The sequence below is a fragment of the Rhinolophus hipposideros genome, assembly GCF_964194185.1.
Source record: "Rhinolophus hipposideros genome assembly, chromosome: X".
NCBI lineage: Eukaryota > Metazoa > Chordata > Mammalia > Chiroptera > Rhinolophidae > Rhinolophus > Rhinolophus hipposideros.
This window is the reverse complement of record NC_138046.1, coordinates 91,936,532-91,963,406: the sequence shown is the minus strand read 5'-3', so window position 1 is coordinate 91,963,406 and position 26,875 is coordinate 91,936,532.

Here is a 26,875-nt window from a genome sequence, read left to right as displayed (position 1 = left end):
AGAAGGGGAACAGTAGCAGAGTCAGATCAAAAGAACAGAACATTTCCTGTTCTGAGAACTGTGGATGCCAGACACAGATTCACAGCCCAACTAGTTCCGGCAAAAGGGAGGGAGCTGCGGATGCAGGACTGGCTGTGGTGGTGGTTGCCACCATTGCTCTCAGCCACCTCTCACAACTCACCCCGCCCATGGCCCCACCTATCTGGGTGGATCACTGCAGGAGTAAGCAGTACTGCTGAAACATACAGACTCTGAATCTGGTGCAGAAAGAGCTTTGGAACTTCAAAAGCTCTCCGGATCCCCACAGGGATATGGCGCCCTATGACCCAGGCGAACTATTAACAGAGGAGAAGCTCGTTTCCCAGGGAATCCTCCCATTGTGTGAGAAGCTGGAATAGTGCAGAGAAAACATAGCACTACTGTGTGAGAGAGGAAAAAAAACGCTGCAGTGGGAGAGAAAATAAAACATTCTACCAACAAGTATTGGAAGACAAAAGAAAGACCTCTTCCTATCAACCTGTTGCAGAAACCACTCCTGTAGATGTCTAGGAAGAGAAATAATAAATCAGTAATTGCCATAAATAACCAAGGCAACAAGACAGCTCAGAAATAAAGTGAAAAGTCTCCAGAAAAGGAACTTAAAGGTATGGAAATATGTGACTTAAAAGACAGAGAATTCAAGATCGTAGTTCTGAAAACACTCAACGAGATGCAAGAAAACACAGAAAGGCAATTTAATGAACTCAGAAATGCAATCAAAGAACAACATGAGCACTTTACGAAAGAGACTGAAAGTTTAAAAAAGAACAAAAGAGAATTTCTGGAGATTAAGAACTCAATAGAAGAAATTAAGAATGAAATAACCAGCTAAGGTAGTAGAGTTGACCAGATAAAGGAAAGACTCTGTAACTTCGAAGATAGAAACCTGGAAAAGACACAAATGGAAGAAACAAGACTCTTGAGACTTAAAAGATACAAAAGATCTCTACAAAAACTTTCTGACTCCATCAGAAAGAGCAATATAAGAATAATGGACATACCAGAAGGAGAAGAAAGAGAGAGGGGAACAGAGAATATATTCAAACAAATTGTTGATGAGAACTTCCCGAACTTGTGGACAGAACTGGATCCTCAAATCCAAGAAGCAAAAAGAACACCTAATTACCTCTATCGCAAAAGGCCTTCTCCAAGGCACATTGTATTGAACCTGTCTATAATCAATGACAAAGAAAGAATCCAAAGGCAGCCAGGGAAAAGAAGATGGTAACCTACAAAGGAAAGCCCATTAGATTATCATCAGATTTTTCAGCAGAAACTCTACAAGCCAGGAGGGAGTGGAACCAAATATTCAAACTATTGAAAGAGAGAATTTATGAGCCAAGAATAATATATCCAGCAAAGATCTCCTTTAGATATGAAGGAGGAATAAAGACCTTTCCAGACATACAGAAGCTGAGGGAATTTTCTAATACATGACCTGCACTACAAAAAATACTAAAGGAGGCTATTCGACCACCATCAACGGGGACATTTTGTGGCAACATAAAAACATTTTTTTCTCAGGCAAAAAAAAAAAAAAAAAAAAAAAAAAAAGGCCTCAACCGGAATATGGGAACAGAGAAAGTAAGAATGCTGAAGAAAATGGAATACTCTAAATATCAAACTTTCTTTTATATAAACTTAAGGGTAACCACTCAAAAAAATTCATAACTGAAATATACACTGTAATACAAGAAGAAACAGAGGGAAACATTATAGAATACCACCACACAGAAATAATAGACAACAACAAAATGGCAAAGAAACAATGGAGACACAGCCTTACCAGAAAACTAAATATAGAATGACAGGAAATCCTCACATATCAATAATAACCCTAAATGTAAATGGACGGAACTCACCAAGAAAAAGGCACAGAGTAGCAGATTGGATCAAAAAACTAAATCCAACCATATGCTGTCTCCAAGAGACACACCTCAGCTACAAGGACAAGCAAGACTCAAAAAAAAAAGGATGGAAATTGACACTCCAATCAAATGGTACCCAGAGAAAATCAGGTGTAGCCATAATGATATCAGATGAAACACACTTCAGGGTGAAAAAGATAACAAGAGACAAATATGGACATTTCATAATGGTAAAGGGAACTATACAACAAGAAGACATTACAGTCATCAATATTTATGCCCCCAATCAGCAAGCACCAAAATATACCAAGGAACTACTAACAGAACTAAAGGGAGAAATTGACCAAAACACAATTATAGTAGAGGACCTAAATACATCATTGACAGCTATGGATAGATCATCCAAACAGAAAATAAATAACGAAATAGCAGCCCTGAATGACACATTAGATGAAATGGACATAATTGACATATATAGAGCACTTCATCCTAAAACATCAGACTACACATTCTTTTCGAGTGTACATGGAACATTCTCAAGGATAGACCATATATTGGGACATGAAATCAGCCTCAGCAAATTTAATAAGATTGAAATCATACCAAGCATATTCTCTTATCACAAGGCTTTGAAATTGGATATCAACTGCAAAAAGAAAGCAGGAAAAACACAAATACATGGAGATTAAACAACATACAATTAAAGAACGACTGGGTCAAAAAAGAAATTAGAAGAGTAATCAAAAAATACATAGAAACAAATGACAATGAAAATACATCCTACCAAAATTTTTGTGATGCAGTGAAAGCAGTTTTAAGAGGGAAATTTATATCATTATAGGCCTATCTCAAGAAACAAGAAAAATCCCAAATAAGTAACCACATATTACAACTTAAAGAACTAGATAAAGAAGAACAAGTGAAACCCAAGGTCAGCAGAAGAAAGGAAATAACAAAAATCAGAGCAGAACTAAATGATATACAGAACAAAAAGACAATAGAAAATATTAATGTGACATAGAGCTGGTTCTTTGAATAGATTAACAAAATCGGCAAACCCTTTGCTAGACTCACTAAGATAAAAGAGAGAAGACACTAATTAACATCAGAAATGAAAAAGGGGATGTTATCACAGACACCACAGAAATACAAAGGATCATGCAAGAATACCATGAAGGACTATCTGCCACCAAATTCAATAACCTAGAAGAAATGGACAAGTTCTTAGAAACATATAGCTTTCCAAGGCTGAACCATGAAGCACTGGAAAATCTAAACAGACCTATCACCAGTAATGAAATTGAATCAGTCATCCAAAACTTTCCCTAAAGCAAATGTTCTGGACCAGATGGATTCACTAGTGAATTCTACTAAACCTTCAAATGGGATCTAATACCAATCCTGCTCAAACTCAGCCAAAAACTTGAAGAAGAGACAGTACCCGCAAACTCATTTTATGAGGCCAACATTACCCTGATACCAAAACCTGGTAAGGACAACACAAAAAAAGAAAACTACAGACCAATATCTTTGATGAATACTTATGCAAAACTCCTAAACAAAATTCTAGCAAATCGATCATAACAATGCATTAAAAAGATTATTCATCATGACCAAGTGGTGTTCATCCCCGGGGCACAAGGAAGGTTAAACATCCGCAAATCGATCAATGTGATACATCACATAAACAAAATAAAGGACAAAAATCATATGATTATATCAATTGATGTAGAAAAAGCTTTTGACAAGATATAATATCGATTTATGATTAAAACACTTGATAAAATAGGTATAGAAGGAAAATACCTTAACATAATAAAGGCCATCTATGACAAGCCCTCAGCTAATCTCATAATTAATGGTGAAAAACTGAAGCCCTTTGATCTACGTTCAGGAACACGACAGGGCTGTCCCCTATCACCTCTGCTTTTCAACATAGTGTTGGAAGCCCTCACCAGAGCAATCAGGCAAGGGAAAGAAATAACAGGCATCCATTTTGGGTATGAATAAGTTAAATAATCACTCTTTGCAGATGACATGATACTACATATAAAAAAGCCTAAAGACTCCACCAAAAAGCTGTTAGAAACAATCAACGAATACAGTAAAGTTTCTGGCTACAAAATCAATGTACAAAAGTCCATTGCTTTCCTATATACTAACAATGAAATCTCAGAAAAAGAAATACAAAAGCAATTCCCTTTACAATTGTAGCAAAAAGAATAAAATACATAGGAATAAACTTAACCAAGGATGTGAAGGATTTAGATGCTGAAAACTATAAGACATTTTTGAAAGTAATTGAAGAAGACAAAGAAATGGAAAGACATTCCGTGCTCATGGATTGAAAGAATCAACATAGTTAAAATGGCCATATTACCTAAAGCAATATACAGATTTAATGCAATCCCCATCAAAATCCCAATGACATTTTTCAAAGAAATACAACAAAAAATCATCAGATTTGTTTGGAACCACAAAAGAATCTAAATAGCCAAAGCAATCTTAAGAAAAGGGAACAATACTGGAGGTATCACACTCCCTGACTTTAGCTTGTACTACAGGGCTACAATAATCAAAACAGCATAGTATTGGCAGAAAAACAGACATATAAACCAATGGAATAGATTTGAGAACCCAGAAATAAAACCACATAAATGTGGACAGATAATTTTTGACAAAGAATCTAAAAACATACAATGGAGGAAAGACAGCCTCTTCAATAAATGGTGCTGGGAGAATTGGATAGCTAACTGCAAAAGAATGAAACTGGACTATTATCTGTCACCATGTACCAAAATTAATTCAAAATGGATCAAAGACTTAAGTATAAGACCTGACACAGTAAACTCCATACAAGAAAACATAGGTACTAAACTTATGGACCTTGGGTTCAAAGAGCATTTGATGAATTTGACTTCAAAGGCAATGGAAGTAAAAGCTAAAATAAAATAATGGGACTTTGAAACTTAAAAACTTCTGCACAGCAAAAGAAACCATCGACAAAATAAAGAGGCATCCAGCTGAATGGGAAAATATTTTTGCAAACAGTGCCTCTGATAATGGGCTAATATCCAAAATATACAAGGAACTCATGAAGCTGTACAACAAAAAAAGAAACAACCCAATTGAATAATGGGCAGAGGACCTGAAGAGACATTTCCCCAAAGAGGACATACAAATGGCAATAGACATATGAAAAAATGCTCAACATCACTAATCATCAGAGAAATGCAAATAAAAACCACCATGAGATATCACCTCACCCCAGTCAGAATGGCTGTCATCAACAAGACAAGTAGTCACAACTGTTGGAGAGGCTGTGGAGAAAAAGGAACCCTAATCTACTGTTGGTGGGAATGCAGACTGGTGCAGCCGTCATGGAAGGCAGTGTGGAGGTTCCTCAAAAAATTACGAATAGAATTACCATATGACCCAGCAATCCCTCTCCTGGGTATCTACCCAAAACATCTGAAAACATTTATCCATAAAGACACGTATGCTCCAATGTTCATTGCTGCTTTGTTTACAGTGGCCAAGACATGGAAACAACCAAAATATCCTTCAATAGATGAATGGATAAAGAAGTTGTGGTATATATACACAATGGAATACTATTAGGCGGTAAGAAAAGATGATATAGCAACATTTGTGACAACATGGATGATCTTGAGAGTATAATGCTAAGCGAAATAGGTCAGACAGAAAAAGCAGAGAACCCTATGATTTCACTTGGGTATATAAACCGAAAACAACAAAAGAACAAGACAAATAAATGAGAAACTAAAACTCATAGACACAGACAATAATTTAGTGGTTACCAGAGTGTAAGGGGGTAGGGGGAGGAGATGAGGGTAAGAGGGATCAAATATATGGTGATGGAAGGAGAACTGACTCTGGGTGGTGATCACACAATGGGATTTACAGATGATGTAATACAGAATTATACACCTGAAATCTATATAATTTCACTAACAATTGTCACCCCAATAAATTTAAAAAAAAAAAGCGTTGCATACATTCACTTCAAAGCTTCTGACTTCAGTGATTCTGGGCCAACCTCAGTTAGTTCACTCATTGAAATAAGTGTACCTGACCAAGACAAGTTGTTACTGGCTAATTTCAAGGATTACTACATTTAATAAATTTTACTTATGTACAATTTGGGGCAGAAGAAAAATTGCCCATGATAAAGGAAAAAAAGACTTTGAAAATCTGGAGTCCCTCTTGAGAGGCATTTCTCCTCAGTTGGTAAACACTGTGTTCTGTCAGTTCAAAATCCCTTAGGAAATTTGCACATTCCAAATCATTCTAGCAAATCAGATAGATCCCATATTGTTTGCCTTTGGTCATCCTATGCTAGAGACATTATTTCATCACTTTGGGAAACAATTACTACTTCCAACTACTATTTGGAAGCTTATTAAGAATTGATCCCTATCAAAGAGATAAGCAAGGACATATATTCACAATGTGTTTTTTTCATGTTTCAAGAAATTATTTTTTCTTATGGTGAATTTAGAAAGAATTTTTTCTGGTAATCTATTAAGTGAAATTTAGTATGAGATTCAAAATATGGATAAAACGTATTTATATTTTGAATGCCCACTATTTGTAATGGATTTGTTGACCAAATGTTAGAGGAAACTCTCTTATCCTTGTTTTTTAAAAAACGTAAAGCACTGAGTGAAAGTTTTAGAACTCTGACAGATAAATATCAGTCAAAATGGATTTTCAATAAAGTCTGTTAATTTCCTACTCATAGTAACATTAAATAATAATCCGATGTAATATTTCTATTCCAGCAATATGATATATATACTAGATGTCCTGAAAATTCTCTCAATGCAAAACAGCTAAAAATTCTAGATAAAAACACAACAAACATCACATTATGCTAAATAAAAGAAGCCAGACACAAAAGGTCACATATTTTATGATATCATTTATATGTAATGTCCAGAATAGGTAAATCCAAATGACAGAAAGAAGAGCTGTGGTTGCCAGTAGCTGGAGGGAGGAGGCATGGGGGATTAACTGCTTAACAACTGCAGGGTTTCCCTTTGGGATTATGAAAATATTTCGGAAGTAGATAAAGGTGGTGGTTGCACAACATTGTGAATGCACTAAATGTCACTGAAATGTTCACTTCAAAATGGTAATATCATGTTGCATGAATGTGACTACAATAAAAAAAATATAGACCTAATAAACATTTTAAAATGTATAACCAATTTAATAAGAAAATGATAGAAAGCACAATGGGCCAAAACTTAGGAGGCAGATGGAAACGTAAGTATCTGTAGTCACACAGCAACCTAGCAGTCTGTCCCCTCCAATCTTTCCTTAGGGAAAGGTGACCCTGTGGGATTGTCCCTCATTGGGGTTGAGTTTATGGTACTCTAAGTCTCCATGTTTGGTCCTTGTAAGCAGGGTCTGCAGTCAAAGAAGGGTAAGTTTTCTCACGGGAGAAACAACCTAAGCCAGACGGGATCCCCCTAGGACCCCCATGAGCTAATGTAAAGTTAGGAGGTAGCTGTGCCCCTCCTCTTCTGAGAAGCTGCTGATGCATGCCTCAACTGTTGTCCTTTACCCTCAGGTGTAATGGACCCATTAAAACAATAGCATCTCACCCCTCCTGTTTGGCTCATGGAATAATCTTATCTTGTGAGACTTGTTCCCCCAGGGATTGTATGCACCACACCTTGGTCATTTGGGGGATAGTATGCATCGTTGCTTTGGGACAATTATGGGATTTGGAATGAATGATTATTGTATGGTGTAAGAGTTTCGCAGACCCTGCCCTTAATCATGTGACTTCTATTGTGAAAAATCAATAAATACCCACGGTGACCCTATTCGGGGCTCCAGTCCCTTGAGGCTGTGAGTCCCTTGGTCCTCTGTGATTTAACTATATTTGAGTCTCTGTCCCTTTATGATAGTTTAACCCTCGCCGCCTCCCTCACCTTCCCACGGCTTGTGTTATGCAGGACGCAACAAGTATCTTCTGAAACTACAGCTATCTGGGGCCTTTGATGATTTTCCTAATGAAAGTAATTGGTTTTTGAGGGCAACACAGTAAAGGAAGCAATGCTTTGGACACATGCTGCATGAGATGTTGGAATTGAGACCCTTGAATGAAGCCCAAACACTGGAAGGAATGAGTCAATGAAAGGGCTCATTGGACACAAACCACCTGCCTGAAAGGTAGAAGAAAAAGAACATAGCTTGGGACATGCATATAACTGTAACAGAATGTTACAATGAATGATAGAAATAATGGGAAAAAGTAACAGTTAAAGACTTATAATTTAAAAAGATATTTATCATATTAAACTATTAAATAAAATTAAACAAAATGATAAAATGGAAGGAGTTGAAATCAAAAGGTTTGCTAGTGCATTGAAAGTAAAAAGGAGAAAAATGAAAATATATAAAGGTGATTTTAAAAATAAAAGATCGTATAAAGTGGAAGATACTCAAAGGGAAGAGTTTTTTAAAAGCATGAATCTTAGAAAATCAAAGAATAAAAAAGAAAATAGGGTACTAATTCACATAAAAATAATTTCAAATAAGCTACATCAAGTAAGAGTATACAAAACCAACACAGAAACAACAAGCTATGAATACTTTTAGAATAAAATAAATGTATACCCAATCACTGTGAGGAAAAACAACAGCCATATAGCTAATAACAGAGTTGGTGAGAATTCCTAAGGGAGAGTCACCACGTCAGGGCCTGGGCAGAGGCCATCATTGTCAGAGGGGCAAGGGTAGCAGAGTCCAAATGCCAGAGGTCACAGCCCTACCCTTTGTCTATTTACAAGATGACTTGAAACCCAAGAAACCCCCTTCGTAAACACACACACACACACACACACACACACACACACACACGTGCACGCAAGTACACTATGTCTACTAGAGATGGGGGCTTTTCCAACATCACACAACTGATAAATTACAGAGCTATTACTTCACCTCTGGTCTTCTAACACCAAGAACATAGATTTCTATCATTTCCCTGAATTTTCATCTAAAAAAGATAGTGAAGCAATTAAGCACAAAATACCCTTGTTGTTTTTCTGTTTTTGTTTTTGACTTATTTTCTTGGTTTTGGAATTTCAGAAATGTTATGTCTAGTTAGGAAAAAGAATTGGATGGGATAGATGCAAATCCTTTTGCACATAGTGGAGGGAACAGAATTGGGTGACAGTGTTGGAAGGGAGTGGGGGGGAGGAGTCACAGGGGCCAGAGTGTGAGAGAGGAGTAGCAGAGTGCACGTAGGACCCCAGAGGAAACAGGTAATCCCTGTACTCAACAAGTATTATCAATCCTTCTCAAAATGGGACGGCAAAGAACACTTCGGTGAAATAGAAAGCAAAAATTATGCTAATTTGGGGACAATCACCTAGTCTGAGATTACATCCTTCCAGCTTTTTGGCATTAACATGTCCTTTCTTTTATAAAATAATGACAAAAGAAGATAGTCTCTAGAATATCTGTATTTTTCAGAATTAAAATTTGACAACCTTACACCAGTCAATCAATTTGTTATTACTATTATTATTAGGGAAATTATATCGATCTGTGAAATCTCCAAGTCTGAGTATTCTGCATTTTTGAGACAAAAAATGACTGATCTTAATAAAAGAGTGCCAAAAGCTGTGGTGTGCATGAGTAAGTGTACATGAAAGAGAAAGAGAAAAACACACAAAAAGTAAAAGAGAGAAATAGGGAAAGCCAGTGTGGGATATGGGGATTTTAGAGGGGAATTCTGGGAACAAGGAAAGGAGAGACTAGGATGGATAAACCTAGAGAGCATTAATTTCTTGTCTCAGCTTTGTATAAATATGGTGCTTTCTTTAGCCTGGTTTGCCATGAAAAGCAGCCTGAGGCAAGAGTATGCATGCAGATAGTTTAATTAGGGAAGGTAATCCAGAGAGTGGTGATGTGGACTGGGAAAAGAGAAATAAGGAAGGAGGAACACAACATGGGCACCTGGGAAATAATTTCACTGAGACCTTCATTGGGAGCTATATAGAATGTGCCTCACAATCATCTGCCAATGGTGCAGAAGAACGGAACATTTATCCATTCACTCCCACCCTTCATTAGCCATGGGTTGATCGTGGGCTGCTAAGTGTCCCACACTTCCAGTTTATGCATATATGAGTACTAAGAGGGTTTCTGCAGGTATCCCATACAGTGGTGCCAGAGGAACCCTGGGGCAGGAGAAGTGCAAGATGCAGTTGAGATGAGGAGCTTTGATCTTATACCTGTGCAAAACTGGTTGCCACTTCAATGGCTGGGGCAAAAGATGTGCTAGGAGGATGTGAGGCAAGACATCTGAGGGGTCTGGTATAATGCTTTTGCTAAGTAGAAGAAGAATCCAGAAACAGTTGCCTTATCATAAAAAACAAGGTTCCAGGTGACTGCAATTGGATGTGACGCTATTCCCACTAGTTTATAGTGATTCTGGCTTCATCCCAGTGACAGCTGGGATGGGCAAGCAGGTGTTCCTTTATCACACCATGCAGCCAAGCCCACTGAAACTATAGCTGATGTCTTAGGGTTTCTCCCTTCCCAAGGCTCCTAATCGCCACTCACATTTACATAGCAGCTGCAGCAATGTGCTTTTTGCATAATTACTTAAAAAGTCACTGCAATGGGATTCCTCAAATTCTCCATGGCCTAGACTGCCTCAGTTCTAGCCTGAGTCAGGTATGAACTGGCACATTTCTACAGCTTTGAAAAAGTTACAGAACATTTTCACATGACGTTTCTTATTTGACCTTCATACCAACCCTGGAGGAATAGGTTTCAAATAGTAGAAGTTGCAGCTATATTCCAGAGGTAACCTAATTACCGAGGCATAGAATGTTAGAATTTCCAACAATCTTCTTTCTTCCAGGACATTCTACTTCTTGTCCATAATAATTTGGTAACAGGTATTAAGCCAAAATGACTCTTTTCTTACAAAGTGAAACTAGGACATTGCAATCACCAGCTGTTGTCAGTTGTCCATGTACTCCTAGTGGGCCACTTGATATTCTCGGTAGTAAACAACTGAAATTAATCCTATCTATCTTAAGAAAGAAAGAACTTGTTGAAAGGTTATAGGTTGGCTCACAGAATCAGTGGGAAGACTAAAGAACTAGGCTAATAAATAAACTGGAACCAGTTACAGGATTGACTAGGTTATGTCAATAAAGGCTTATTTCTTGCTCAATCCACAAGTCTATCAGGTTAACAGAGACTTTCCGCGCAATATTGTCACTTTGGGCCCCGGGCTGATAAGGCAGCCACAGTCTCAAACTTTTGCAGTGGCCATGTCAGAAGGAAAAGATAATTCTGAAGTGTCTCACCAAACCAATTAAATTCTCAGCCATGAAGTAACATTCATCATTTCTAGCCCAATTTATAATGGGTCATATGGCTCCACTCAATCACAAGGCAGCCAGGAAATGAAATTGTGCCATATACCCAGAAAAAGGAAAGAACTGGAAATGTTTGACAAACAGCTTTCAGTACTATCACAGTCATGAAGAAGGAAAATTCCCTGGTTACAGTGCCACCACTGGACACTGTTGGCCACCATTAGTACTACCAGAATAAAGGCTAAACTGCCCTGATCATTCATGCTGATTTCAAAGCCCTGAATGCATTCTGAATTTGAAGTTCACATTAATTGACTGGGCTTGGGTCACTTGATCATGTCCCAGCTACCAGTACCTGTTTTCCATGTCATTGTGTAAATTTCATGGCAGATTTCCCAAATGTAAAAGACTTTAGATCCTGGGTAATCAAAAGTGAGAAAAATCTCCACTGCATGATAAATGCCCAATACGCTTAACTTGAAGAAGAAAATAGAAAAAATACATATATATGGTCTTGTTCAAAGTGTCATTTCTATTTGTCCTCTGATTACTGTGGAAATCACTGCTGCATGGACCATTCACTCATATCTACATCCATATATTCACTTAGTCAACATATGAAAATCAGACAATTAAGTCCACGAACTTATCACTGTGCACTTACATGGTGGAAAGTTCTCAAACTTAATTGTCTGACCCCGTATGTTCATGGAGATCTTGTCTGCTTCCATGCACTTTGAACATACCAAGTTAAGTAAGATATGGTCTTCCAGATACTTGTTTTCTCATAGCAAGATAAACATTAAGTAAATAATTGCAATATAGTGCAATAAGTCTTGATAGAAAGTTTAATGTTAAGAGATGGTGTTGGCACAAAGTAGAGAGATTAACTTTAATGGAGGTGAGGCACACTAGTCAGGGATGACCATTCTGAGAAGAAGCTATAGAAGGAAGGGATGAAGCTATGTAGTACTCACCTTGGAGAGAAACAAGTAATGTAGTGTGTCAGGGGCCTAGAAGAGCAGATGGAGCTAAGGCTGGAATTAGGGTTGCCAGGTTTAGCAAATAAAAATACACAATGCCCAGTTAAATTTGAATTTCAGATGAACAGCAAATATTTTTTTTTTGAGTGAGTGTGTTCCATACAATATTTGGGACATATTGACACTAAATATTATACTAAAAATTTGTTTTTTATGTAAAATTCAAATTTAACTGTGTGTCCTGTATTGTATCTGGACACCATAACTGGAATGCTTTCTTACTCATTGTCTGAGACACATTTCAAATGTCCTGTCCACCAGGAAGTCTACCCCAAACCCCTGGGTTGTCTGAGTATCTTCTGGACTTATGTGTGTGCCTCCGTCACAGCATATAGCACATCTCTGTGAAATGGTCGTTTGAGGCAGTATTGTCCTCCACTAGTCTCTAAGGTTTTCCAGGGCCTAATGGAAGTCTGTATTCCCAGCATGAAGCCTGCTCAATGAATATTGCTTGACCTTAACATCTATAGGAGTGTATCTGTAGCCTTACAAATAAACATCCCAAACATACCAGTCCAAAGAGGCTTAAAAGGAAAGATTGCCATTATTCTTTCTGTTTCGCCAGTGATAAAAAAAAAGAAATACAAGACTCTGATAGCTAGCCCACACGCTATTCAAACATAAAGAACAGTTCTAAAGAGCTTCAAGAAATCATATAGTATTCTTTGCAAAACATCAAAATTCAAAGAACCTACAAGTTTAGCTTTTCTGTGTAAATATATGTTTGATATGAAACATTTAAAAAAAATATTTTGCATTTTTCTATCTCAGAGTGTTGCTGAAATGATAAGAAATGTGAAGGAATTAGTGCTTTAAAAGGAAAAGCATTAGAAATAATAAAGACCAGAGTGGAAATAAATGAAATAGAGACCAGAAAAAAAAACACAAAAGACGAAATCAAGAACTGGTTTTTTGAAAAGATAAACAAAATCAACAAACCTTTAGCCAGACTCACCAAGAAAAAGAGAGACCGGACCCAAACAAATAAAATCAAAAATGAAAGAGCAGAAGTGACAACAGATACCACAGGAATACCAAAAAAAATTATTTGAAATTAAAGTTTATTGGGGTGACAATTGTTAGCAAAGCTACATAGATTTCAGGTGTGCAATTCTGTAATACATCATCTATGTATCACATTAGGTTTTCTTCTCTGTCTAGTGGAAACACAAACTATTCTTGATCCTGTGTGACTTCTGGGTATTTTTTCTTCTGTTATTTTTGGTTTGTTCTTTCCCCGAGCTTTTGGGAATTTCCTTATGCACATGCGTGGGTCACAAAGTCACAACTAGAGAGTCAAGGGAACCCTATGTAGATCTCTGGAAAACTCTCTTTGGACATTCTCTTCTTAGGTACTCTGTCTTGCAACTCAACTCATGGAGATCACTAGGCTTCATTGGGGTTCCCCCTCCCTGTATTGCTGCCCGGAAATCCTCTTTGAGTAGCAACCTGGGGCAGTATTAGGGCTCAAATCATTTGTTTATATTCTCTCAGGGATCACTGTCCTACACTGCCTGAGGGCCAATCTTTGAAAATTTTTGTTTCATATATCTTTTTCCATTAAAAAATTGCATTAGGTCTCTGTTATTCAATAAACTGACTCTGGGTACTGAACACACAATGCAGTATATACATGATATATTATAGAAATGTACATTTGAAAACTAGGAAAGTCTGACAATTAAGTTCATGGACTTGTTGCAACGATGTTGCTACCCTTCTTTTCATATCAGAGGGATTATTCATTATAAATTTATACCAACTGGACAAATAGTTAAGCAAGTTTACTATTTGGAAGTGCTGAAAAGGCTGTGTGAAAAAGTTAGAAGACCTGAACATTTTGCCAACAATTCATGGCTCTTGCATCACGACAATGCACCAACTCACACGGCACTATCTGTGAGGGAGTTTTTAACCAGTAAACAAACAACTGTATTTTGTTAGGACAGTCCTAGCAAACTAAGATATGTGACATTTCATTCCTTTTATGAAAGCAATTAGCCTGTTGTTTGCATTGATTCTTCTTGTTAATCAGAGCTGGACCTGGCCACTTGTGCCCTTCTCATGGGGAATTTTTTTTTAATGAGAAAAGGAATAGGAGAAATGAAAGATGTGGAAAGAAAGATTAATAAACAAAGGGATTAAACCCTTAAAAGTAGAAAAGAATAGAGAATAAAGTTTAAAAACAGACAGAGAACATAGGGGAAAATATCACCATTGTGGGTGAACTTCTTCTTGAGTTTACGAAAATGTCCTTCTGTTCTTAGAGATGTCAATGCCGGTCTAAAGAGTTTCATCCCTTTAAGTCTTCCTGTCACCCCTATTTTCTTAATCATTGCATTTAATTACATAACAACTCTATATTTTATGCTGATGTTGCAAGTGGAACAACAGGGCTGTCATGATTCAGTGAATATGAAATTGCCAAAAATTCTCATCATACTTTCACATGTGAACTGAAATATATCAAGGTATTTATTTTGATCCACACTGACATGTCATATCTAGAACAGAGAAACTCGTTTCACCTTTGTATATACAAACAGCTTTAGCCTGCAAATAACTATATGCCCATTGTGAAAGCAGGCCACTATCAGATGGCTCCACTTTACCAATTAACTGAATGTCTGCACACTTATTATTTACCTCAAATACAAGATTTATTCCTCTAGATCAAATTTTTTTTTGATGCTAGAAGGATTATTCAATGTGAATTTGTACCAACTGCACAAACAGTTAACCAAGTTTACTATTTGGAAGTGCTGAAAAGGCTGCATGAAAAAGTAAGATAACCTGAACTCTTCGCCAACAATCCAGCTCACAGGGCACTATCTATGAGGGAGCTTTTAGACAGGTAAATAATTATTGGAACACCCTCCCTACTCACCTGATCTGGCCCCCAGTGACTTCTTTTTTTACCCAAAGATAAAGGAAATACTTAAAGGAAGACATTTTGATGACATTCAGGACATCAAGTGTAATATGACAATAGCTCTCATGGCCATTCCAGAAAAAGAGTTCCAAAATTGCTCTGAAGAGTGGACTAAGTGCTGGCATTGGTGAATAGCTTCCCAAGGAGAGTACTTCAAATGTGAGTGTAGTGATATTCAGCAGTGAGGTATATAGCACTTTTTCTAAGATGAGTTCGTGAACTTAATTGTCCAACCGCTTATATAACAGTCAGCAAACCCATCCTATTATCTATGTACTCTTTCCTTTCTCATTCAATTTTCTTAATTAAACATTTGGCATTCAGAAAGGCAGTTGATATTTTCATATTGATACTTCTAAAGTAACTCAATATTTTGAATACTTTACTATATTTACATTGTCAGAGATAACCATTACAAACTACTTACTTTTTATCACGATTTTAGTTTTAGATTCTATATTGGTTTTCTGAAGCTTATTGTCTACTAGATTTTTCAGAAAGACCACATGGGAATAATATTCCCCAAGTTCTTATAGATTCACAGAAGTTTGCCCATAGCCTTATAATTTACAATTAACCTCGCTGCTTATAAAAACCTTGGCTCACATTTTATTTCCTTTAATGTCATATATGAATATGCTAATCCATTGCCTCTGTGCATAAATTAACCAATGTCAATCTGATTTGTGTCCCTTATCAATGACATGGTCTTCTGGCCTGAAAACCCAAAGCATGTGTTTTTTTTTATTATTATTATTTTTTAAAAAGAACTTTATTAAGCTATAATTTATAACTATAAAGTTCACTGGTTTAAAGTGAACAATTTAATGATTTTCAGTGTATTTACAGTGTTGTATAACCATCACTGCAATCTAATTTTAGGGCATTTTCATCATCCCCTCCAAAATCTTGTATTCATTAGCAGTCACTCCCCATTCTCTGCAACTCCTCCACCCCAGTCTGTTTCTTTTACCTGTTTTTTTTCCCTTCTTGGGTTTCAGTTATGTTGCATTTTTGTATGCTTATAAGAACATGAATGTCAAAAGTTGTATATGAAAACTCACTAAAGATAGTTTCAGTTTCTATGTAATAATATCTTACTCTAGACAGAATTTACTTTTCTTTCTGGCATTCAGCTAGCTATAGCACTAGTAATCAGTCCCAGTTCACCACACTCTATTCAGCACAAAAGTAATCAAGACATAAAAGTAATATTCAGAAATCAGTTGCATTTGTATACACCAATAATAAACTATCAGAAGGAGAAACTAAGAAAACAATATCACTTACAATTGCTTCAAAACAATAAAATACTTAGGAATAAATTTAACCTAAGAAATAAAAGACCTGCACTCATAAAATTATAAGACACTGAAGAGAGAAATCAAAGAAGATACAAATAAATGGAAAACACATACCATGCTCATGGATAGGAAGAATTAATATAGTTAAAATGTCAATATTACCTAAGACAAATATAGATTCAAAGCAATTCCTATAAAACTACCAATGACATTTTCCACAGAAATAGAACATATAATCTTAAAATTTATATGGAACCATAAAAGAACCCGAATAGCCAGGGAAATCTTGAGAAATAAAAACAAAATAGGTGGTATCACATCACTTGACATCAAATCATACTACAAGGCTATAGTAATCAAAACAGTATGGTACTGTCATAAAAACAGACACATAGGTCAATGAAACTGAATAGAGAACCCAGACAAAAGTCCATTCCTATATGGTCATTTAATCTATGACAATGAAAGCAAAAACTTACATTGGGGTAAAGACAGTCTATTCAATAAATGATGCTGGGAAAACTGGACTGACACATGCAAAAAAAAATAAAGCTGGACCACCTCCTTACTCCATTTACAAGAATAAATTCAAAATGGACTAAAGACTTAAATGTAAGAACTGTAACCACAAAACTCCTAGAAGAAAATACAGGAAGTAAATTTTCAGACATGCTTTGTAATATTTTTACTGATATATCCCCTCGGGCAAGAGAAGTAAAAGAAAAAATAAACATATGGGATTACATCAAACTTAAAGTTTTTTCACACCAAAGCAAACCATCAATAAGACAAAAAGGCATCCTACTGAATGGGAGAAGATATTTGCCAATGATGCATCTGATAAGGGGTTAATACCCAAAATATATAAAACACTCATTCAACTCAACACCAAAAAAACAAAACAACCCAATTAAAAAATGGATTAAACATTTAAATGTAAGATTTTAAGAGGCAGAGGACATGAAGAGACATTTCTCTAAAGAGGACATACAGATGGTGAAGACATGAAAAAATGCTCAACCTCACTAATCATTAGAGAAAGACAAATAAAAACTACAATGAGACATCACCTCACCCCAGTCAGAATGGGTATCATCAATAAATCAACAAACAACAAGTGCTGGCGAGGATATGGAGTAAAAGGAACCCTCATCCACTGTTGGTGGGATTGCAGATTGGTGCAGCCCTATAGATATCAGTATGAAGGTACCTCAAAAAAACTGACAGTGGAACTATCTTATGACCCAGCAATTCCAGTCTTAGGTATCTGTCCATGTTAGGCACGGCCGGAGGCATGAGGCACGGGAGACCAAAATTGGTCTATTAGAATTTATTTGGCATGTTTGAGCTGCAGGAGTTCAGACTAGAAAAGACCATAACCTCTCCGAGCAAAGAGGGGTGTGGAGTTTTATAAGAGGGGGTAAACGAGGCTGTTTCCCCTTCAATGCTTCAGGGGGTTTTCGTTGACAAAGTGTTTCAGGACATGACCAAGCCCTCCAGCTCCACACCCCGACCCTAAGTTGCCATCTAGACTGCCCGGTCCCGCTGATCACAGGCCCCTAGAAGATAAAGAAAGACAAGACCAAGATAAATGACTTTTAAAATAAAGTTTCTGCTCCGGGCCTAAATATGGTAAAAATCCAAAGAAATCCAAGATACTAATTTGAAAAAATATATGCATCCCTATGTTTATTGCAGTACTTTACACAATAGCCAAGACGTGGAAACAACCAAAATGCCCATCGGTAGACGACTGGTTGAAGAAACTGTGGTACATTTATACAATGGAGTATTACTCAGCCATAAAGAAGAAGGAAATTTTACCATTCACAACAATATGGATGGACCTAGAGAACATTATGCTACACTTAGTCAGATGGAGAAAGGCAAGTACCATATGATCTCACTTATATGTGGAATCTAAAGAACAGAATAAATGAGCAAACTAAACAGAAATAGCCTCAGAGATATAGAGGAAAAACTGACCATTGCTAGTTGGGAGGGGGTGGAGATGAGGGAGAAAGTGAGAGGATTAGAAAGTACAAATTGGAAGTCACAATATTGCCATGGGAATATGAAAGAGAGTTTGGGGAATATAATCAATAATGATGTAAAGATATTGTAGGGTATCAGATGGGCATTTGTCTTATTAGGGAAGCCACTTCATGGATGGTGTAGATGCCTGACCACTGCACTGTACACCTGAAATTGAAGCTGCATAATATTGAATGTCAACTATAATTTAATATGTATAGATATATAGATACATATATCTATATATATGTAAAATCACGGGATATGGAGTACAGCATAGGGAATAGAGTCAATGGAATTGTAGCAGCTATATATGATGTCAGAGGGGTAGTAGATTGGGGGAGGGTTTATCACTTTGTGAAGGGTGTGAATGTCTAACTGCTACATTGTTTCGTACACATGAAACAAAGTTCACAGCAAAAAAAGAAAGAAGCAGAAAAGCATTATAGTAAGCCATTAAATAGCCTAATGACGAAATCTAGCTCATTTCCTTGATTTGAGATTAGACTCATCCCAGCAAGATGAGAATCTAACTAAGAGTTAAAAGTGTTCTTTATAAGTCCAAAACTGTCATTTTACAGAAAAAGAAATTAAGACACAGAGAGGCTAAGTAACTTGTCCAAGGTTATGGAACTAATTATTTACTAAGGTTAAAGTTCTTCTGATCTCCAGCCCAGTGCTCCTGTAATTGTCTACATAAGATTTTGATGGAAGTTTTCCAAGATCACGGAGTAATCCATTCAAGTGTTTGTCAGAAGATCTTTATTATCAAAAAATCCTTCTTTCCTTTCATACTATCTAAGTTCTTCATTCTGTTAAACACTTCACTTTGGTTCTTCTTTCAATGAAAAGGAAAATTAAGCCTCACTCTCATCAACCTGTGCTTTGTATATTTAAAGCACTATTAAGTTTACTCCTAGGTCATTTCATTTTCAGACAAAAATCAAAACAGTTTTTTATGCAGCTTGTTCTCCTGGGCAAAGTGATTGTCCTTTGAATTTTTACCTAGGTCTTTAGAGTCTTCCTACATTAGATCATGTAGAATGGATATGGCATTTTGGTATGGACCTGCCCAGTTTGAGAATAAAGCAAGGACTGTTTTCATCTGTTTATTTTCAGAAATCCCTATACATCTTATGATTATATTTCTATTAAAGAAAAAAGCAGGTGGAAAAAATGGCTTTTATTTGCTGAATCACTATAATGTCATTCACTTCAAATTTTGACATAGTTTTACTATTATCAGCAGTAAGTTCACTGGGATCCCAAGACCTCTGCCCTGTCAGTAGGCATTAATACCTCATGTGCCCTACACCTTACAGGGCTTCCTTTGCCGAATATTGGGCTTAAACTCATTCTCTTTGCTGTCCTTGTGCTCTGCCTTAGATGTATTTCACTAAGAATGTAAAACCACTGCATGCAGGCCATAAATCTTACCCAGGGCAAAGTATATTAAATTTCAAAGAATTTAAATCTAAAGTTCTTTCTTGGCCAATCTCATTGAATTTCCAATATCCATTTTACTTAATCTCACTCTTAGCTCTTTACTGTGTATTGTCCTTATTTTTAATCTACAAAGTCTCTAATTGCCCTGTAATAATACAAGCTTATCTTCTTAGAGATATTTCCTTAAGATAGTTTACTTAATAATCTTTAAAGGTACATGATGCTTATACTTTAACTTAAAAAGGATAAGCACAAACATCTACTCATAAACTGTAATATTTAGGAACAATAAATATCAAAATCATTCCGTTTATAATCTGGCATAAAAAACTTTGTCTCAATAGTAACAAATGTTGGAGAGGCTGTGGAGAAAAAGGAACCCTCATACACTGTTGGTGGGAATGCAGACTGGTGCAGCCGTTATGGAAGGCAGTGTGGAGGTTTCTCAAGAAATTACGAATAGAATTACCATATGACCCAGCAATCGCTCTCCTGGGTATCTACCCAAAAAATGTGAAAGCATTTCTCTATAGAGACACGTGTACTCCAATGTTCATTGCAGCTTTGTTTACGGTGGCCAAGACATGGAAACAACCAAAATGTCCTTCAATAGATGAATGGATAAAGAAGTTGTGGTATATATACACAATGGAATACTATTCCGCGTTAAGGAAAGATGATATAGGAGCATTTGTGACAACATGCATGGATCTTGAGAGTATAATGCTAAGTGAAATAAGTCAGACAGATAAAGCAGAGAACCCTATGATTTCACTGATATGTGGTATATAAACCAAAAAGAACAAGACAAACAAATGAGAAAGAAAAACTCATAGACACAGACAATAATTTAGTGGTTACCAGAGGGTAAGGGGGTGGGGAGTGGGTGATGAGGGTAAAGGGGATCAAATATATGGTGATGGAAGGAGAACTGACTCTGGGTGGTGAACACACAATGGGATTTATAGACGATGTAATACAGAATTGTACACCTGAAATCTATGTAAATTTACTAACAATTGTCACCCCAATAAATTAAAAAAAAAAACCTTTGTCTCGACCTTTCCTTCTTGCTTAAGATGTTTGCTTCTTCTCTCATAACTATCCAAATCCTCCCTGTTCTTAAAGCTAGGCTAAGTACAGAGTCCTTGAGCTCCCTGCTGGATACACCTGGCTGACATCAATTCATCATCCTTTGGGTAAAACTGTTCAAATAGCTACTAATCCAACAATTTTTCCCACAAAGATGTAATGAAAAGTCTCATCAAATACCTTGCTGAATGTAAGATTTACTCCTGTGTTTCCCCGAAAATAAGACTTAGCCTGACCATCAGCTCTAATGCATCTTTTGGAGCAAACATAAATATAAGAACTGGTCTTATTTTACTATAACATAAGACCTGGTCTAATATAACATATATAATATAATAAACATAATATAATATAATATAATATAATATAATATAATATAATATAATATAGTATAGTATAGTATAGTATAGTATGATATGATATGATATGATATAATATAACATAATATAATATAATATAGTATAATTTATTATAATACTGGGTCTTTCCCTGAGCAATGTTGCTTGAGCAACGTTGACTAAAGTGTCCACTTGTATACAATGTTTTTGGCACCCCTGGTTTTGTAAATTGTGTAGTTTCCTTCATATTTCTCATGCTGTAGTTCATAGAGATACTTGAATTGTGGGATTATAGTTTTCATCAAAATTGAACTTTATTTTTTACTTCTAATTTTTTTCTGCTCCCTTCTCTCTCTTTTCTTTTGGAGATCCCAAATACACATATGTCACTTGACATTGTCCCACATCTTATGTAAGACACTCCCTTGTCAGTCTTTTTAGTGACTCTATTTCATTCTGAATACTAACTATTGCTGTGTCTTCAAGTTCACTAACCTTTTCTTCTGCAAAGTTCAATGTGCTGTTAGTCTTGCCAAGAGAATTTTCCATCTCAAATATTGCCATTTTTAGCTCTAGCATTCCATTTCCGTCTTTTCTGTTTCATCACATTTCTACTTAATGTGCTTAATCATCTACCTTCTACAACATATGGAATATAACTATCAAAGTTATAATGTCCTTGTCTACCAATTCTGTCTTCTTTGTCATTTATGCATATGTCTTGATGGATTGATTTTTCTCCTGATTTTGGCTCACAATTGACTGCATTTTTGCCTACCTGATAATTTTTTGACTAGTTATTGGACATTTTACCTTGTCAGCAGTTGGATATTTTAGTGTTTCTAAAAATTCTCAAGCTCTATTCTACGATGTAGTTAAGATACTTGAAAACAATTTGATTATTTTGAGGCTCTGTTTTAAGCTTTGGTACTATGTTTCCCTGAAACTAAGACCTACCCTGAAAATAAGCACCAGTTAAGCTCATCAGCCAGATGAATGCATTTAGTACATTATGATGTTCCAGAAGAAGATGACATGACTGTATTTGAATAAATGTACACTGTTGTACATGAAAAATGAGACATCTCCTGAAAATATGCTCTAATGTGTCTTTTGGAACAAAAATTAATATAAGACCCGGAGTTATTTTCGGGGAAATATGGTATAAGACCCAGTCTTATTTTCAGGGAAACATGGTAAGTGAGACCTGAGTAACTTTTAGTGTAGGTCTGATTTTGTTCCACAATTCAGTCAATATCCATGTGGTTACTCTATCTGATGCCCTGTGAATTATGAGGTTTTCTTCTCTGTCTAGTGGAAACAAACTATTCTTGATCCTGTGTGACTTCTGGGTATTTTTTCTTCTGTTATTTTTGGTTTGTTCTTTCCCCGAGCTTCTGGGAATTTCCTTATGCACATGCGTGGGTCACAAAGTCACAATTAGACAGTGAAGGGAAACCTATGTAGATCTCTGGAAAACTCTCTTTGGACATTCTCTTCTTAGGTACTCTGTCCTGCAACTCAACTCATGGAGATCACTAGGCTTCATTGGGGTCCCCCCTCCCTGTATTGCTGCTCGGAAATCCTCTTTGAGTAGCAACCTGGGGCAGTATTAGGGCTCAAATCATTTGTTTATATTCTCTCAGGGATCACTGTCCTACACTGCCTGAGGGCCAATCTTTGAAAATTTTTGTTTCATATATCTTTTTCCATTAAAAGATTGCATTAGGTCTCTGTTATTCAATAAACTGACTCTGGGTACTGAACACACAATGCAGTATATACATGATATATTATAGAAATGTACATTTGAAAACTAGGAAAGTCTGACAATTAAGTTCATGGTCTTGTTGCAACAATGTTGCTACCCTTCTTTTCATATCAGAGGGATTATTCATTATAAATTTATACCAACTGGACAAATAGTTAAGCAAGTTTACTATTTGGAAGTGCTGAAAGGCTGTGTGAAAAAGTTAGAAGACCTGAACATTTTGCCAACAATTCATGGCTCTTGCATCACGACAATGCACCAACTCACACGGCACTATCTGTGAGGGAGTTTTTAGCCAGTAAACAAACAACTGTATTTTGTTAGGACAGTCCTAGCAAACTAAGATATGTGACATTTCATTCCTTTTATGAAAGCAATTAGCCTATTGTTTGCATTGATTCTTCTTGTTAATCAGAGCTGGACCTGGCCACTTGTGCCCTTCTCATGGGGAATTTTTTTTAATGAGAAAAGGAATAGGAGAAATGAAAGATGTGGAAAGAAAGATTAATAAACAAAGGGATTAAACCCTTAAAAGTAGAAAAGAGTAGAGAATAAAGTTTAAAAACAGACAGAGAACATAGGGGAAAATATCACCATTGTGGGTGAACTTCTTCTTGAGTTTACGAAAATGTCCTTCTGTTCTTAGAGATGTCAATGCTGGTCTAAAGAGTTTCATCCCTTTAAGCCTTCCTGTCACCCCTATTTTCTTAATCATTGCATTTAATTACATAACAACTCTATATTTTATGCTGATGTTGCAAGTGGAACATATATGAATATGCTAATCCATTGCCTCTGTGCATAAATTGACCAATGTCAATCTGATTTGTGTCCCTTATCAATGACATGGTCTTCTGGCCTGAAAACCCATAGCATGTTTTCTTTGTTTGGCGTGTGTGTGTCTGTGTGTGTGTGTGTGTGTGTGTGTGTGTGTGTGTTCCTATTCCTATTCCTCCACTTCCTCCTTCACAGTGGCTGATTCTTCACAGTGGCTGAATCTTGTTGTTATTGGTTTTTTGTACCAAATCTGTTTATTTATCAGGGTTTGTGAGGACCCCTTGCCATTTAGTTTTGTTGTAGATGTTTCTAATGTTACTATCTTAGTTGCTCTGTCTTTTCTTTATGTGAGAAGATTCGAAAGCAATGCTGAATGCCAGCACCAGTGTCTTTCCCAAATTCTTTTCAGTAAAACAACATAAACAACATTGATAATTAATAATAAAACCTACCTTCCTATGCCAGAAAGTTGCCATAGAAATCAAGTGAGATAATGTCTATAAGAACATGCATAACCACAGAACATGTTACTTTGTGTTGCTTGTGGAATAGAGGGACTAAAGCCCTTTCATTGCTTGGACCACATTCAATGCAACATCCACACACTAGATATTGACAAGCTCATTTTCATAATCATTGATTGCTCAGTGTCACGGGGAGGTAGGATGCAATCAAACACCATGCACTGAAATCAAATTACCTGTATTTCCAGTTGATTATTGCTGTTATTAAACTACACACTGGAAACAGATGGAAAGTACGTACTTAACACCTTTTGTTCTAATCCTCAATGCAACATTCCAGAAGCAGAACCGATCGAAGAAGAAAAAAAGAGGTCTAAGTGAAATAAACTGGTCGAATAAAAGGTGTCCATGGGAAAATGGAAATTTATATTGCCACAGGTGGATTTTTTCAGAAATGTTCCCAGGTAAAAACTATAGCTGTAAACCCCTATAGTTATTAAGAGCAATTTACTTTAAAACTGATCAAAATAAGTCTTAACAGAGATGGCTAAAAGGAGAAAGATAGAAGTGAATTCACTTAATAAAAATTTGAAACTATATTTTAAAAATGCCAGAGGCAAGATTTAAATGCTGGAAAGTGAAAAAAATGCTGGAAAGTAATCACCAAAGTGTACAGTCATATCATAGAACAAGAGAACTCTTATCACTTTCCTGTTTCCTTGTGGTAATGACCCTGAGGGTCAGAGGAGAATTTTCTTGACCATACAAACTAATGTAAGGCAACAAGTTCTGTTTAAAAGGAAATTGAGGTGGTGGAAAATAATAGGTATGAGTCAATAGGTCCTGGACAGAACAGAGCAGGCCACAGGAGCTCACTACACAGGACTTTTGTTTTTCCCCTGCCCAGGAATCTGCAAAACTCACAGTAGACTTGTCTTGTTGGCTCCATTTATGTAGCCTCCAGTCACTGAAGCCCAACTTCCTTGGCAATCTATCCTCTTTCCTGTGTACTTTGATGAAACATCTCTGGCCAAAGTCACCAAAGACTCCCCATAATGCCACCAAACCTCCCAATTCTCACACAGTCCTTGGGTAGGTGATGCACTGTTAACCACTCCCTGGATCTTCTTCAACCTCTGCTTCCTCAACTCCCTCTTTTCTGGTCCTGCCTCAGCATCTCTGGCTGAAACCTCTCAGATGTCTCCATCAGTTCCCCCTTTTCTACCTTCCCCTTAAATGTGGGTCCCTTTTAAGTTTGTTCATTCTCATGGCTTCCACTACTATTTCTGGACTGAAGACTGCTATACTTGTGTCTGTGTCTGACCTCTATCTTATCCAAGCCAGCACAGTGCTTCTAAGGTCCTAGCACCCCATTCCTTGCAGAATGTATAGGGCAACTCACAAAAGGGCCATCCTAGTTCAGCCTTCAACATCTAAATACATCATCTCATCTTTAAGTCACATGTCCCTTTTCTCTGTACTCTTCTTATTATGTCCTCATCTAACCCTTAGGATTTAACAGATATAGCCAATGGAACCTCAGCCTTGATCTTCATATATGACTGCACCACTCAATTAGTAAATGTGAAACCTTTATTCAAATTCTCCCTTCTCTGTGAAGTCTACACTTCCCACCCTATTTCAAACTTCTCTCACACCCTTGCCAACATTTGCAATCCCTCTTACCCTGCCCTACTTTTTTTCCTATGACACCACCTTCGGACATATTGTACAATTAACTTATTTATTATCAGTATTACTTGTTGTCTGTCTCCCTGTTAGAATAAAAGCTCCACAAGGACAGGAATATTTGTCTGTTTTGTTCTCTGGTGTGTCCCAGCCCTTAGAACAGTGCCAGGGGCAAAGTGGGCCCTCAATAATTGGCTGTTGCACAAATAAATGAATAAAACAATAACAGAAGAACAATTCATGAAGCATATGAGAACTAGAAAAAGAAACAAGAAAAAAGATGCAACTGAAGCCAGAGTACAACATTCAAAATTCCATCCACGTATAGTGTAATAGGTCTTAATGTAGGGCATTACCAGTGGTTATACAAAAGGGAATTACAATCAGAGGGCCCAAAAAGGGCCCCAGCTAATAAAATAAATGAATGATTTCAGATCACAAATATTATGCTATGTTATATTATTAGAAAATGAAACTTGTGTAATTGGTTCAGCCCCAGATGACAGGTAAAACGGTAGACAAAAGCTGACTACAAAAAAAGAGTCCTTCCCAACAGTTGCCTGCTTGATCATGGGTAGGATTCCCAGGGTCTATTAATCATGTTTTTTATCTTTTATATTTTATGATGTTTTGACATCTTGGGGCCTTGAGGACTCAGGGAGAAACCTCCCCTTTTCAGGTTAGCTAATTCAGGTTAG